We start from the raw sequence: 15,857 nt of genomic DNA on the forward strand, positions 1-15,857 counted from the left end.
GTGGTTAAGAGATTTGTCCAGGATCACACAGCTAGGATATATCTGAGGCATGATTTGAACTCAGAACATCCTAACTCCAGGCCCAACTCTTTGTCCACTGTGCCCCCTAGCTGCTCTGAGACAGCTGGATTTTTCTAAGATCACCCAGTGAACCAAATTGTAGGTGTTTTGCTCTACACAAATGAGTTGCCTCCCAATTACGCTCTTCCCAGGGACAGAAAAGAGGAGAAGAACCCTTCAGGTAGCTCAGGGATCTCTTTGAGGAAGAAGGAGGGAACTCTAGATGCTGTTGTCAATCAGGTGCCAATACTCTGTGAAGCCTCTATTCCATGCTCCTGCACCTTAGTAGTGAGTTCTCTCTCCTTTATACAAAGCTGATTTGTGCATTTCCCCCAACCCCTAGTAGAATAAAAGTTTTTGAGGACAGGGACTGTTTCGTTTCTGTCTTTGTGTTCCTAGTGCCTAGTCCATTCTTTGGACACGGCAGGCATTTAATGGACATTTGATGAATTGTATTGCACTGAATCAGAGCTTGTGATTGCAAAGTCTGGTGTTATTATAGCACACCCCCTTCTGCTTATACAGTAGGAGAAATACCAGGAAACATAGCTTGCGGGCTTGGATCTGTTTTTAAAAATTGTTCTTACTGTCACAGAGTAGTGTTCTCTTTGAGAGTACCCACTTTTAGGTCATTTTGAAAAGATAGCTTCATGGACAGTTGGCAGTTGAATTAAGCCATAAAGAAAAACAAGGATTTGATAGATAGAGATAAGGAAACAGTGTATTCCAGGGACGAGGTATGGCCTACATGAGTCAAGAAATGGAATACTGAATTCAGCAAATGAAATGACTGGTAGTCCAATTTGTCTCATATCCACATTCTTTTTGTGGATTTGTGTATTCTTTTTGTTTGTAAAAGAGAGATATATGAAATAAGGCTGCGAAAGTCACTGAGAGACAGATTGTGGAGGGCTTGAAATTTCAGCTTAAGAAGTTTGTATTTTAACCTATAGTAAATGGGGAGCCATGGAAGGACTTTGAGCAGCAGAGTGGCATAGTCATAACTATTGCTTAAGATTAGTGTGTCAGCTATGTGAAAGATAAGAGTTGAGAAGGTAGAGACCAAAAATCAGGATGCCAATTACCTGGCATCCTTTAATTCTTTTAGTCATCTTAGACTGTCCTTTTCCTTAGCAAGTATAACTAGTGGGACTGTTATGATCCGTAGATGAGGGCAGTTAGGTGGCAAAGTAGATAGAGCGCCAGCCTTGGAGTCAAGAGGACCTAGATTCAAATCCAGCCTCAGACACTTGACACTTACACTTACTAGCTGTGTGATCTTGGGCAAGTCACTTAGCCCAGATTGCCTCACCAAAAAAGAAAAAAAAAAAAAAGGATCCATAGAACCTTAGCACTGGAAAGGATCTTAGAACTGAGGTAGCTGGGTGGTATCATGGATAGAGCACTGAGCCTAGAGGAAGACCTGAGTTCAAATTCAGCCTCAGATACTTATTAGCTGTGCAGTCCTAGGTGAGTCAGCTAACCTTTGCCTGCCTCAGTTTCTTCAACTGTAAAATGGGAATAATAATAATAGTACTTACCACTCAGTGTTGTTATGAAGATCAAATGAGATAATATTTGTAAAGTGCTTAGCATAGTGCCTGGCACAAAGTACGTGCTTAATAAAGATGTGTTCTCCTTGCTTTCCCACTTTAGAACTCATTGAATGTGTGGGGTCAGAAAGACCTGGGCTCCAATATGGCTTCAGACACTTAATCTCTCTGTGCCACATTTTCCTCATCTATAAAAGAGATAATTGTCATTAATGGCCTCCTAGGTCCCTTCCTATCCTAAAGCAGGAATCCCTTTTCTAATATCCTTGACAGGTGGTCATCCAACCTTAGCAGAAATATTTTCAGAGAGAAGGAATTATCTTCTTAGGAAGCCCATTTCATCTTTGAATAGCAGCAGATGAGAAAGTTCCTTCTTAGAGTGAATTGAAATCTTCCTTCCTGAGACTCCCACTTCATTCTGTCCTGAAGATCTACAGAGTAAATTGAATCCCTCTTCAAAACCACTGGGCTTGATACTGTTTCCCGACGCAAAATTCTTCCAACTCTTTCAATTTTGCAGGCTGTAAAGGAGAGATTGGCAAGAGAGAAGGTTAACTACAAATGGATAGCCTGAGTAATGCACAGGAACCCACAAAATGTTAAATGTATTAGAAGAAATTATCTAACCCATTAGGAAGATGCTATACACAAAGCTTTTTGGAGGACATGGACAAGAATCACACAGAGCAAGCTCATGAATATAAGAGATATAGAAGAGGAAGTGATCACAGAGTATTATCATAGAGACTAACCATAGTCTAGGCTCCTACTCTTCAGATGAAGAAATTGAATCCCAGTGAGATCAAATTACTTACACAAGATCACACAGGTGGTGACAGAGCTGAGATTTGAACCTGGTTCCTCTGAAAGACTCCAGATCCAATTAGTTTTCCATTATACCACACAAAAGGCACAGGGCAACTACACATATCAATCAGATCACAGATTGAATGAAAGAATAAATGAATGAAAAATACATAATAAGCACTTACTATGTGCCAACTCCCACGCTAAGCATTGGGAATATAAATGCAAAAGCAGCCTTCAAGCAGCTTACATTGGGATGAGGGAGACATTACACATAGGGGTGTGGTGTCCAGGGAGGTCCAGAAAGTTATTAAAAAGGTAAGCCGTGAGTAGAGCCTTGGGGAAGTAGATTATTATACCCTCTCCAGGAAATGATGGAGTTGATTTAAACACATTTCATGGTTCCATCATTAGAAAGGGATAAAGATGTGGAGATGGCTAGACAGTCAGGAGTAAAGTAAAAGCTGGGGCTTTCCTGAAATTATTATTATGAGTTTTGTTGTTGAGCCATTTTAGTTACGTCCAACTCTTCACAACTCCATTTGGGGTTTTCTTGGCAAATATACTGGAGTAGTTCACTATTTCCTTCTCCAGCTCATGTTATAGATGAGGAACTGAGGCAAACAGGGTTAAGTGACTTACCCAGGGTCACACAGCTAAATGTCTGAGGCCAGATTTGAACTTGAGTCTTTCTGGCTCCAGGTCAAGCACTCTATCCATTAAGCCACCTAACTGTCCTCCTGAAATAATGGTCTAGGAGAAGAAATCACCAAAAAGGACAGGTGGAAATCTTCCAGAAAAGTGTGAGGGCAGCAAGGAGTGGTTGGTGAGGATGTGGAGGAGATGGCCAGAGAGTTAGAGAGTAGAGAGTACTTTACTCATTAACCATGAAAGGAGTAGTATAGTACAAAGAAGATATAATTCATTTCATGTTTAAAAAACAAACGTGGATTTCATTGAATCAATCAATAACTACTTATCAAATATTTTCCAAGTCAGTACCCAACTCTGTGCTGAGATGGGGATACTGAGGCAAAAGTAAATTATATAACTCTCACCTGAAATCATGTATCATAGGAATCAGAGAATCATTTTACTATTCAACAGTCCATTTATTTATTAAGTAGGATTTTTCATAACTATCTATTTCTGTTTCTGCCCCTGCCTTTCCCATCTCCCTACCCCTGTGAGATGGTTTCTACAAACAACACAATGTCAAAAATGGTTCCTCAAATGATTCCTCATTTAAATCTGCTTCTGAGTTGGAAAGGGTAGGGAAATGTTTCAGTCATTTCAATTAAAATATGCTACCCATTCACCATAGAAGGAGCATGAGAAAGCTCTGCCAGCTATAACCTGAGTTATTGAGGCCAGAAGCACAAACCATTCATTAACTGTTTCTAGAGGTACAGCAGCCATCGGAAAAGTTGGCCTCATTAGCTGGGTTTAGCGTTTAAAATGTGCCTTCCCCGTTATTGCTTTAAAGTTGTCAAGCTGGTGTGACAGACAATAAGTTGTAAGGACTTAGAATGGATGGTGGGGAGCAGTATATCATGTAAGGCCTGCAGGAGCAGGCCTACACTTTGAACCTTGTCATTCCATACCACTGACCCACCTCAGATTTTATATGCCAACTGTGAGGGGATCACACTGGAAGGAAGAGACGCTACCTCCACCTCGGGTCCAGCTCTGTTCTTCCTGGGTCTACCTCAAGGCTCCCAATTTCCCCAAGTTTTACGACTGCTCTGATCTGCCAGTTGCCACCATGCCTGGCCACTAGGGGGAGGACTATGCTCCCTATCCAAGCTGGAAACACCCTAATTTGTAGACTGCTAAAATTCATAGAGGCTTTGGAAATCCTCTGATTTTACTAATGAAGAAATTAGGCGATATACCCAGGGTCGTCCAGCTAGTTAGTGGCAGGCCTGGAACTGGAATCCAGGTCTTCAGATTTCTACTTCATAGCTCTTCTCACCTCTTTACACCTCATGACTTCACTTAAAACCCCCCTTCTCTTGGCAAACCTATTAAACATCTTAAGAGTTTGTGAGTGCTAAGAGAACTAAAAAGGTCACATGTAAAACGGGTGGAGTTACATGCAAGAAAGACCTGCCCTAGCCTGCTGTGGACTCAGGTTGGCACCGATTCTAAGGTGAATTTCTCCTCTAGATTCCCTTGTGGACTATGCTTCAAATTCTCATCTCTGAGTTCAGGTGCCTGTGCCATCTACTCTGGCCCCTGGTGGCACTGGCTTTCTTCTACAGTTTTCCTTTGCCCCTGGGTCCTATCCTGGTCTGGATTTACTGAATGAGAAAGACATTTCTCTATCTGACACCCAAATATTCTTCCTCTTGGTTTCAAACCATCCTGCACCGACTCTGTAGTAACGTCCATTATCCCTCCTGAAGATAACCATGGCTCCAACCCTTAGAAGTCTTACCCTAACCTCTTCTTTCTTCTCTCCTCAATTTGTGTGAAGCACAATCGCTAGCCAGCTATAGAGACTGGTTCTGTCTTTCAGTAAAACGAGACTGTTCTAAGGTTGGATCTAAGCTTGTCTTTCTTGTGATGGTGTGGTTTCAGTGATAATTTCCATTGGCACCTGGGGCTCTTTGCCATTTAATCCAGTCTCTTGAAAATCCAAAGGCAGAATGTTATCTCTTTCTGTTTCACATACATATAGTCTGTGTTGCCTTTTGAACCATTTGCTAAATTGCTGTTTCCTCCTGAAGGTCATTCCTTGTTCTCAGTTCATTTGAAAAGGAGAGAGAGAAAAAATCATCTCACTAAGCTCACTAAATGGACAAACCATTTGAGGTTAGTGGCCTCTCATTTTCTCAAGGTTTTTGTTTGGTTTTGCTTTGATGGTGCATGATTCCTATGTTCTTGGGGGAGGGACAGAAATCTACATATATATGAAAAGTTAAACAATATATTCTAGAGGTTCCAATGATCTTAGAGATGTAATGATTTTCTCCAGTAATACAGATCACAGTACATCATGTCCACTCATCCTGTGATACTCTCATCTATTGCCTTCCTTCAACTTTCCCATAGGTGGAATAGGCCATCAAGGTGCTGAGGGCCTTCCTCATGACATGAGGAGGATATTAATGTACATGTGTGTTACCTCCTCCCTTCTACACATACACATGGTATTAACCCAAAACAACAACAAAAAAAACATTTTTGCATATTTTTGTAATCTCCATACTAGCACAAAACATTAATATAGAGCAGATTCTCAATAAATTTTTGTTAAATGAATAAATAAAAAGAATGAGAGAGCACAGCAGACCTGAGACCATAAGGCAATTTTTTAAAATTTTAATTTATTTTATTTTTAATTTATAGAATAAAACAAGCATTTCCATAATATGGTATCATATTTTTAAAAATATATGATTGCACATGAAACTGCAAATCTATCTATATGGCAATTCAACCCAGGACCTGGCAGGACAAATGTCCCCAGGCTAGACAGGCTCTGTCCTTACATTGTCATCTGTCTGACCCACAGATAGGGGCATCAGAGGGATACAGGTTATGTTTGGGCAGGGGTTCGTAACATTTTTGTGTCCTGACCCCTCTGGCAGTCTATTGAAGTCTATGGAAGCTTTCTCCGAATAATGTTTTTAAACGCATAAAATGAAATAGACAAGACTAGAAAGGAAACCAATTATATTGAAATGCAGTTATCAAAATATGATTTTTTTTTAAAATTTAACAGTCCCCAGGTTAAGAATTCCTTCATCTTAAGGTGATTTCTTTATTGATGGTTTCTACCATTGTCTCTACCATACCCTTGGGTAAAGGCATGACACAGTTAATACGGTGCTGGATTTCCTGGAGCAAATAAGTTACAGATTCAAATCCTACCATAGTTACATGCCAGCTAGCTGTGTGATGCTGGGCAAATCACAACCTCTCTGAATCTCTTTTCTCATCCGAAAAATGAGGAAAATAATGGCATCTTCCTCAAAGGGCTGTTATGAGAATCAAATAAGAGAATGTATGGACAGCATTTTTGCAAACCTTAAAGTACTTAATAATGTGATCTGTTACTACTCACCCAACTTGGGAGACTTTTTTTTTCTTTTATGTGGACTGGTCATTCTACTGATCTGTGTCCCACCCAACAAAGCAGTATAAATGCATATCTGTTTTTAAGCAGAGCAATTGTTTCTGGTTTGGGGAAACTAAAGAATGTTTGGGGGACAGCGGGTAGAAATGGGAGGGCCAGCTGTCTGCCTACAATTACATGAGTGCAAATGAACTGACATCCAAGTGTTCTCTCTAAAGTCCCCAGATCATGGGGCTGATTATCATTTGAACAGGGCACTAATTAGAAAGAGTGAAAGAGAGAGGATGATTGAGCAAGAGAAAAAGAAAGAGGGAGACACCTCTGGCACCATATGTCCCTTTACTCCTACCCCTCTGCCTACTTATGTTCTGCTGATTAGTTTGTGAATGGAACAGTGATTAGGGAGGCCACGGCAATTGTACAGCCTTTCAATAGAGTGGCTAAATTCAAGGATTTATTTGCAATTAAGCCTTGAATAAATGTTTTGCAAATGGAGCCTCTCCTGTAATATATAGTAAGGGCTTTCTGACTAGAGGCCTGGTCCCTTGCTGGCTTCTCCTAGGAACCCCTCCCCCCATGCAGCATGACCTCATTTGATAACCAACACATTTCAATTTAAGCTTTGATTTCCACATAATTGTCTGTTTGTCTACTTCACTGTTCAAAAGGGCCCTAGTGCCTCAAGGAAAATCACAACCAGCTGTAAACACATCGGTCCACCAGGTCATGTTTTCTCTAAGGGAGAGGTGGATTTGGTTCCTGGTTTCTTTTTCAGTGTTGTTATTGGCCTACCCTCTGAAGTACTTCAGCCCATCACATTGCCCATTGCCTTGCCCTTCTACCTTTCCCTGGGGCCTAAGGAGTGCTACTCACAAGTCTATCTTAATTTATTTGTTGTTTTGAGGATCAAATCAGATAATATTTGTAAAGTACTTAGCACAGTGCCTGGCACATAGAAAGTGCTTAATAAATGCTTCTTCCCTTTATACTCCAGTTTACCCATCTGTAGAATGGTGGTCAAGCCTATTGGGATGAGGCAGGTGGGAATGAATTGGAAACATACTTTCCCATATCTCAGAAATAGTCTTCCTCTGATGTTAGCTCCTTGTGTAAATTGAAGGCTTTGTCTTTATTTATTGACAGCAGAAGAGAAGTTGTGAATGCCTAGTCTACACCTTGTAGCACCCAGAGCCTAGCACAGTGCTCCACAGATGTACAATGGCTGCTCAATCAATACTGTTTATTTTGTGTGGTGTATTTGCTATTCTGTACACAATATTTCAGTCTCCTATCTCTGTGCCTTTATACCCCAGGCCTAGAATATTCTGACTCCACTTTCACTTTGGGGAATCTATGGCACCCTTTAAGACTCACTTTCAATGACACTTTCTACAAAGGCCTTTTCTGATTCCCCTAATTGTTAGTGCTCTCCCTCCCACCCAGAAATTATTTTGCTTTCCTTTTATCTTGCTATCCATTTTGTATTGACCCATCAACATTAATGTTTTCTCCTCCTCTCCCCCTCTCCCAGCATTCCAGGATGTAAGCTCTTTGAAGGCAGGGACTATTTTTTTGTCTTTATATCCCCAGTGGCTTGCTTGTATTAGGAACTTAATAAATGATTGTTGAATTGAATTGTTGAATTGCATCATACTGCTGATGCCCATCCTCTCAGACTACTGAGGAGAGAGTCCATAGTGCCCACAGAGGGTCTTGTCAAAGACAAGATGCTCCTGAGAAATGAGAGAATCGAGGGAAAGAGAGACAGCAGGATATCTTTAATTATTTTCCATAAATTGAGCCTCAAAAACCTTTCAACTTTCTCTAAGCATATATTTCATATACATACACACCTTTTTTTTTTTTTTTGGTAATTGGAGTTAAGTGACTTGCCCAGGGTCACACAGCTAGTAAGTGTCAAGTGTTTGGTCTAAGGCTGGATTTGAACTCAGGTCTTTCTGACTCCAGGGCCAGTGCTCCATCCCCTGCACCACCTAGCTGCCCTACACCTCTTTTCTTTTTTTAATCCTATACATTTCAAGAGAGGTAGCATAGTATTAATGGATAAACAATAAATTATTTTTCATTCATTCATAGATAGTTGGTTGCAAATCATCAAGACCTGGATTCAAATCTTGCCTTTGACACAAACAGTCCATGTGACTGTGGACAAGCCTCTTAACTTGTCAGAGCTCCAGACAACTCTCTAAGACCATAATCTTCTTTATTTTAATTATGTTTTTATTTCATTAAATATTTCCCATTAAAAATATTTTTTTAAATGTTTTAACATTTCATCTTTTAAAACATTGAGCTCCTGGGGCAGCTAGGTGGCGCAGTGGATATAGCACCAGCTCTGGAGTCAGGAGGACCTGAGTTCAAATCCAGCCTCAGACACACGACACTTATTAGCCATGTGGCCCTGAGAAAGTCACTTAACCCCAACTGCTTCACCAAAAAAAAAAAAATGTCAAGCTCCAAATTCTCTCCTGCTCCTCCCCATTAAGAAGGCAAGCAATATGATATCAATTATACATGTGAAGTCATGCAAAACATCTCTCCATTTTAGCTCTGTTGCAGAACACACACATACAAACACACACAAAATGAAGAAAGTGAAAAAAGTCTGCACTCAGAGTTTATCAGTTCTCTCTCTGAAGGCGACAGTATTTTTCAAATTTTAAGGCCCTAATTTACCAAGAAAGTATGAATCTATAACAATGAAGGGAGATTCCACAGTAGAATTTCTCACATTGAAGAAAAATCATGGTTCTGCACAGAAAGAGAGAGAGAGAGAGAGAATGTATTTCAAGCAAAATGTAGCCACTGTGTTTCTAGGTTCTTCCCTCTTCCTCTCACCCTCCCCTTACTAAGGAGAATTTGCCTGGGGAATTTGTCCAAAGATTTCTAGGATGGATTTGTATTAATCCCAATGCCACCCATGCAGCTGGCAAGTGCCTAATACTACCACTCAACAGATGGATAAATCCATATACAAAGAGGTGAAGTGACTTTTCTAAAGGGCTTCTGGCAAGCAAATGGAAGAAGCAATCCAAAAAAGGTTGTTTTCTAAGAAAACTAGCTGCCCACAAAGTCCTTTTTCTTAGAGTTTCTTTGGTGGGTGGAGTCACAGTTTACTAATACCAACTGGAACTCTCTACCAAAACATTCAGACACAGCTCTCAGGTCCCAAGTATATGAATTTCAAATGTCTTAGCAAGCTGGCAAAGTGCCGCCTTCTCATCCCTAACCCCAGCTCACTATGCATATAAATCTTTAAAGGGTTTTACAAGATGCTTAAATGCCAAGTAAACCTTCCTCCCAAGTATTGCCCTCACAGAGCACCAGGTTAGATCCTCATAATACATTACTCATTCAGAAATCTGTAATAGATAGTTGACTGACATTTGTCATGAGGGCATTGAAGCAAAAGAATTCTATCCTAGCAAAATTCTCTTTTGTTCCTTCCTCAATTCCAAAATATCTTCCCCTTATAGCCAAAATATTACTTTATCCATCTCTCATCTGACAGATAAAATTAACTCTTTCACAGAATCTCACAGTTAGAAGAGACCACTGAAATCTAATCCAACTCCTATCTGAACAAGGAGTTTTCCTGTAATATGCAAACAAACCTATAAAACCTATATATATACCTATATATATATATATAAAAATATATATTAATATATATATATATATACAGCCTATACTTAAGGATTTCCAGGGAGGGGGAGTCTACCATCTCCTTTTATTTTTTGTTGTTGTTCAGTCATTTTCGATTCTTCATTGACCCCATTTGGGGTTTTCTTGTCAAAGATACTGGAGTGTTTTGCCATTTCCTTCTCCAGCTCTTTTGACAGATGGGGAAACTGAGACACACAGGATTAAGTGACTTGCCCAGGGTCACATAGCTAGTAAGTATCTGAAGCCAGATTTGAAATCAGGAAGATGAGTCTTCCTGACTCCAGGCACTCTATCTACTACTAGGAAGTGTTTACTCTATCAAGTCAAAATCTATCTCTCTGAGACTCCTAGTTTTACCTTCAAGAGCCAAATATGACAAGTCTAATCCTTCTTCATGACAATCCTTCAGTTACTCGAAGACAAATATCATGCCCTTCTCCCCCACAATCTTCTCTTCTCTAGGCTAAATACCCCAATTCCTTCAACCATTCCTTATACAGCCCTTTATTATCTGACTGCCCTCCTATGAAATGGCCATTTTTTTAAAAAAATTATAGATCATGACCTTCATAGCCAATACTCATAACTAACCTAATTATTTCTCAGTTTCTGAGACCATTGGCAGTAAACTCTCTTCAATTAAAGAAACTCTTAATAAGAATCTTCTATATTTGAAGCTTGTACTTAGCCCTGGGGTTTAAAAGATGAATCAAGATAGTCATCAAGTTGTCTACAATCCAATAAAAGGAGAATCAATCAATCAACCAACCAACAAGCATTGATAAAACCACAGCTTTGCACTAGGCACTGTGCCGGTGATGAGCAGATAAAGACAAAAATGAAACAATCCCTTCTCTCAAGAAGCTTATGTTCAACTGAGGAAGACAATGTGCACTTATATAAACATATACTGACTAAATGCCAAATAAAATGAGGATAATTTAGGGAGGGAGGCAACTAATAGTTCATGGATCAGAAAAGACTTTGTGTATAAGATCATTAAGGTAAAGGAACATTTAACACTAATCACTGCAATAGAAATGAACAAACCACCATAACACAGGTTGCAAGTGTAAGAGATAAAGATTTCCATATAAATTAGAGGCCTTTCTGTTTAAATGTGAGATATGAGCAGAATTTGAATTAGAAATTATACCACCTTCTAAACTCTCTGGAACCCAAGTCATGACTCCACATAGCACATAGAGATGGCCTCCAAATGTTCAGCCACCTTTATAATCTATTCTACAAGAATCTATTGAATCATAGGTGTTTGATCTAGAACGACCCTAAGAGATCACTTAGTTCAAAGAGAAATTAGTTGCCAGGGTGACAGAGAGATTAAATAGCATAGCTGGAATTTCAACCCAGGTCCTCTGCCTCAAAATCCATGGTCTTTCCATTATAGCACACTAAAGCCATATCATAGCTCAATGTAATTATTAAGATGGTCAGTAAAACTGCATGACCTTATGGCAGCCATATTTAATAGATTTGGGATATTCTGTCCACACAACACAAGTCCAACCCAATTCAATCATTTATTAGTGCCTATAATATATGTAAGACAGTGTACTAAATGCCAGGGATACAGAGAAAAAAAAAATTAAAAAACCTTCCTTACCCTCAAGGAGAGTGAATTTTACTGAGTGGTATATGTAAATAAAATTTTGAAGATTATTTGAGATAGGAGAAAGCACTAACTACTAGGGGAAGGAAGGGCTTCTTGGAAGAGTTGGCACATGAGTTAAGCCTTGAAGGAAGGGATAGATTCTAAGAGACAGAGGTCAAGAAGGAGTATATTTCTGGTGACAATGGGAGTTCTGAGTAAAGTAATCATTAGTAGGACAGTTTAGCTAGAATATACAGAGTGCATGAGTCTGGAAGGATACCTTAGAGCCAGATTAGAAGATAAAACTCTTTAGCACTTAAAACAATGCTAAAATGAGACTTTTTTTTTAATCCTAGAGGTTTAAGCCTTGCCTCAAGGGTGGAGTTGTTTTTCTAGCACGTGGACTTGTGATGTATAGATCCATCCACACATCTTCACACTGTCCCTTTTGTGACCAATGGCATGTATTTAATGAGTGTTTATTGAGTACCTAGAACATGGCTTTTGAACCTTTTTTGTGTCATGGACTTTTGTAGTAATCTGGTGAAGCCTCAGAATAATGATTTTTATATAATAATGATTATTCTCAGAATAATGATTTTTAATTCATAACTCAATCAATTGATAAACATTTATTAAGCACGTACTGTTTTCTAGGCACTCTGTGCTAAGTGCTGGGGATACAAAAAGAGGCAGAAGAATGTGAAATTTCATTTAAAGGTTAGTAAAAATAAAGATGTCCTTTTTTTCTTATCCTGAAGTCTATCCACAAACCCAAGTTAAGAAACCCCATCCTCAAGGCAAAAAAACGAAGCCACTGAAGTTTCATGAGGAGGGAAGTCATAGAGTCAGACCCATCTTTTTTTTTTCCTTTTCAGGTAATTGGGGTTAAGTGACTTGCCTAGGGTCACTCAGCTAGTAAGTATCAAGTGTTTGGTCTGAGGCCAGATTTGAATTCAGGTCCTCCTGACTTTAGGGCTGGTGCTCTATCCACTGCGCCACTTAGCTGCCCCCTAGACCCATCTTTTAAAATATCAGTTTGACAAGTACATGGAAGATGAATTGGAGAAGAGAAAAAAACTCAAATCAAAGAGCACAGTTACAAAGCTGCTAATATGGTCAGTGATGAGGGCCTAAAGTGGGACAGGAGCTGTAGACAAAGTAAGTAGGGTTGTCTTTTGAATATTGAAGAATCAGTATTGTACCTCCTCAACCTTCTGGCTTCAAAGTCAAGATTTTAGACCAGATTTCCTCTTCTTTTCTTTCTTTCTTTCTTTCTTTCTTTTTTTTTTTGGTTAAACTCTAATCTTAGAGAATCTCTACACTTGCAGCAGAAAACCCGAAACATGCTCCCAAATCAGCTACGCCCAAGAAGATTCATTTAGCACCTTCTCCAAAAATGCCTTTTATTCACTGAAGGCGACATGATGGGTTAAAATCTTCAGTCTGCCAGGGAATCATCTGCTCCTCCAAATCCTGGAACACCAGCCCCTGCTTGGCATGTGCTGCCGTGTGCCTGCTTCATTGGCAGCAGCACCCGTCTCCCTGCACGTACCCCATTGTTTGGCACCAGGAAGCCGTGCCAGGCTCCTACTGTGAAGGGGAGTGCAGACAGCAGAGAGCAGCTGAGCCCCTGGGTTCAGTGCATTAGCTCTCTTCCTACTTGAAGCTTTTGGGGGTCGTCGAGCTCCTCTTGAAAATTCTAAGTTCCCAACGATTTCTTTCTCTTTTCATTAATTTCCTAATGTACCAGCTCTCCTGGGCTCAGGCCGCTGTCAGGTCTAAGAGCTATTCTGATGCTACTTGACTTGCTTGTATCAACTGTAAAGTTTGTTGGATGGCTCCTTCAGGTGTGGGAGAGGAGCTGACAGAAAGGGGCATAAGTTCCAAAAGCCTGGAAGGCGTGAGGAGGTTTGGAAAGCTTTCTGTCCTGATTACCCGATTTCTAAAGGAGGCAGCCAAAAAACTAAAGTGCCAGATCCTTATTAAATCATACCCAGGAAAAGGAAATAGGCCCTAGGGAAAGATTAAAAGACCTGGAGCTTCAGAGAACCTCAAATATTTAGATGTCACCCCTCCTCATCACCACCCAGTAACATCAGAAGAAAAAGGAAGACCAAAAAAAATGCATTTCTTTTAGCACTAAAAAGGAAGAATTTGTATTTTCTTTTATTAAATTATAAAAAGGAGAAGATATTGAATCATTATGTGGCTGGTGTGATGGGCAGTCTTTTCTTTAACCTGGTCACTACTTTTCTAGACATGCACCAGGTTGTCCAGAAATGTCATTTCTGCTGAACAATTGCCACCGACAGGACAGGCAAACCAGCCTAGAAGAAACAGCAAGAAAGCCTTAGAGACAGGAGGCCAACACCAACACCTCAACCGTCCTCTCCAACTATTGGTCAACTAGCGTGTGCTGAGCCCTGCCTCCTCAGTAGTCATAGCTACTAAAAATCAGGAAAAGAAAGTTCTCAGTATCAAAGTCCTTGGTGCTGTCACATGGTTCAACATCAGAAATAGTTAGGGTTTTATTAATGAGTGATACATCGCCATCTGCTTTGCCATTGCACTCTCAGGACCATGAGGGGCTTTCTAGCTGACAAGCAACTGATACTTCCTACATGTGTTGTCTCTATCTTTAGACTGTAAGCTTCTGGTCATGTGGTCCAGGACCCTGGCGTTCCGTTACCTCTCACCCCAGCTTCCTGACCACTCCTATCCAGTTCCTCCTTAGACCCCTCCTCCAGTCACCCCAGACTACTTGCCCACTCCTAGATCCCTCCCACAATCTTTCTGTATATAAGGTCCATCTGGCCTCCATTAAGGTGCTCAGATTCTTAAGATCTGGCCCACTTGCATCAGCAACATAAATGCTTAGATTCCTTAAGAGTCTGGCCAATATGGCAGATCTTTAATAAACCTTGTCTTTGGCTGGAAAAAAGAGAAAGAGAGAGATAATAGGGACTGTCTGCTTTTCTAGTTGTATCCTCAGCACATTGCGTATAGTAATCACTTAACAAAAACTTTTTCATTCATTTATCTCTTTATTCATTCCTTGAAGAATTCAGGGGAAGATGAATCTGGGAAGTGAGAAAAATAAGAAAGAAGCAGACTAATCTGCTCATATTCACTCAGCACACAACTGAAGGTCCACAAAGCCAATCCTGGCAAAATGGTGAAATCAATCAAGTCTGTCATGGAAGACCCACACCTCCCCTTTGCATTTGAACTTTGACTGGTACCACTTCAGGGGAAGGATAACAGGAGAAGATAAAGCCAAAAGATGTTTCTTCAAGTCCTAGACCTATGATTGGCCAACCATGTTTCTTCCCTTTCCATCTCTGGTTTTCAAATCCATCCTTCAAGGCTCAGCTTGGGTAAGCCTTTCCTGATCTACTTAGCTAAAAATGTGATCTCCCTCCTCATGTTTTCCAAGACCACTTTGGATCTCTCCTTTACCTCCACTATGTCCTACTTACATTATATTTAAAAAGGGCAGCTAGATGGTATAGTGGATAGAGAGCCAGGCCTGGAATCAGGAGGACCTGAGTTCAAATCCAGCCTCAGACACTTATTAACTGTGTGACTCTGGGCAAGTCACTTAACCCTGTGTGCCTCAGTTTCCTTATCTATGAAATGAGTTAGAGAAGAAAATGGCAAACCACTCCAGTATTTTTGCCAAGAAAACCCCAAATGGGGTCATAAAGAGCTAGACACAATCAAAAAATGGCTGAATAATAACAAAGACAAAAAGGTAACATTTACCCCCAATGGAATGTAAGTCCCTTGACAGGGCAGGGATTGTGTTATTTTTATTTCTATACTCCAAACTCCTAGCACAAAGCCTTGCAAACAGTAACAGCAGACATTAGATACATGTTTGAGATATAGATAGATAGACAGATAGGTAGATAGTAGTTATATCTATATTTGTCTAGATAAATACACATAAATGTTTGAGATAGATATATGTACTTATATCTCTCTGTATAAATGCATATCTTAAACATTTATCTATATTTGTATCAAAGTACTTAATAAAACCTAAGCG

The 15,857-nt window shown here is 40.0% G+C and overlaps 1 long non-coding RNA gene across 1 annotated transcript in view; it reads right to left on the minus strand.

The window, feature by feature from the left end:
* Positions 1 to 1,611: 1,611 nt before the first annotated feature.
* The window catches only part of LOC114035707, an 83,544-nt gene continuing 69,298 nt past the window's right edge, over positions 1,612 to 15,857 (minus strand). The window contains exon 3 of the long non-coding RNA XR_003568246.1: positions 1,612 to 2,134. This is a non-coding gene — a long non-coding RNA (uncharacterized LOC114035707). The remainder of the gene's footprint in view (positions 2,135 to 15,857) is intronic.

The sequence above is a fragment of the Vombatus ursinus genome, unplaced genomic scaffold, assembly GCF_900497805.2.
Source record: "Vombatus ursinus unplaced genomic scaffold, bare-nosed wombat genome assembly UNPS02009205.1, whole genome shotgun sequence".
Lineage (NCBI taxonomy): Eukaryota > Metazoa > Chordata > Mammalia > Diprotodontia > Vombatidae > Vombatus > Vombatus ursinus.